This window comes from Colobus angolensis, unplaced genomic scaffold, assembly GCF_000951035.1.
Source record: "Colobus angolensis palliatus isolate OR3802 unplaced genomic scaffold, Cang.pa_1.0 Scaffold277, whole genome shotgun sequence".
In the NCBI taxonomy this organism is placed as follows: Eukaryota; Metazoa; Chordata; class Mammalia; order Primates; family Cercopithecidae; genus Colobus; species Colobus angolensis.
Window position 1 is genome coordinate 1,210,388 of NW_012116010.1, and position 1,600 is coordinate 1,211,987.

Below are 1,600 nucleotides of genomic sequence, written 5' to 3' on the forward strand. Positions count from 1 at the left end.
ACTTTGGGAGGCCGAGGCGGGTGGATCACCTGAGGTCAGGAGTTCAAGACCAGCCTGGCCAACATGGTGAAACCTCCTCTCTACTAAAAATACAAACATTAGCTGGGCGTGGCGGTGGGCACCTGTAATCCCAGGTACTGAGGCTGAGGTAGGAGAATTGCTTGAACCTGGGAGGCGGAGGTTGTGGTGAGCCGAGATCGTGCCACTGCACTCCAGCCTGGATGGCAAAAGCAAGACTCTGTGTATTCCAGTCCCACTTCATGGGCACTAAATTTTATATAAATGTTGTGTCAAGAAATATTATTGCTCTGTTGACTTCTTTTTTTCCCCAACCATTAAGAAATTCAGAAAAACAATTTATGAACGTAAACACTGTTCTTGGCAAGTGGACCTTCTAAAAATAAGGGCTGGAGTTTGTTGAAACTGCTCTACTTTTTTTTTTTTTTTTTTGCCACTTTTTTCCTTTTTTCTCTAGGCACTAATTGGAATCCACTTACTCATCCTGGTTTGAGAAACAGTGCAGATGGAACCTGTGGGCTCTGTGTTTCCTTAGGTAACGCGTGTGAGGTTTTTGTCACTGTAATTCAGTCATCCCGTTAATATGATCACGAAAGAGCCAGGGGGGCATTTGTGTTTCCTCAGAATTGCTTATTAAAACAGCTGCACGGCCAGGTGCGGTGGCTCTCATGCCTGTGATCCCAGCATTTTGGGAGGCCAAGGCAGGCGGATCGCTTGAGCCCAGGAGTTTGAGACCAGCCTGGGCAACATGACCAAACCCCATCTCTACTAAAAATACAAAAAGTTAGCCAGGCGTGGAGGCGCGTGTCTGTCGTCCCAGCTGCTCAGGAGGTGAAGCTAGGAGGATCCCTTGAGCCTGGGAGTTGGGGGCTGCAGTGAGCTGTGAGTGTACCACTGCACTCCAGCCTGGGCAACAAAGCAAGAGATGCTGTCTGTAAAATAATAATAATAATAATAATTAGCCAAACATGGTGGAACACATGTATGGTCACAGCTACTTGGGAGGCTGAGGTGGGAGGATCGCTGGAGCCCGGAAAGTCAAGGCTGCAGTGAGCTGAGATTGCACCACTGTAGTTCAGCCTGGGCAACACAGTGAGACCCTGTCTCTAAATAAATAAATAAATTCACGAGTAAGCAGAAGTTGTGCTTGCTCTGCCGGGATTCCAGCGGGGTTCTTTGTGCCCTGATGTTTGTGAGCTCATAGGTTGTGCGTTATCTTAGAAGGTTTGCATTAAAGACAGAGGGTAACCGTTTTTCCCCTGTTTTGGTCACATTGCTGAGGTGGCTTTTGACTGATGGGTGGACCCGTGGGTGCAGATGTTTGGATGCAGAAGGAGTGATTGCCTTTTTCACACTCAGGCTCCAACTGGCTTCTGTCTTATATGTTCTTACCCTAATGTGTTTGAGGTCTCTGGACCCCTACTTTATTTGTGTTTAACTGGAAAGGCAGGCACTCTGAGAATGTATCAAATAGCCAGTTACTGCAGAATTTTTAGAATTTAAATCGCTTCCAAAACTGGATCTGCCTCCTGGGTTTAAGCCATTCTCCTGTCTCAGCCTCTTGAGTAGCTGGGATTACAGG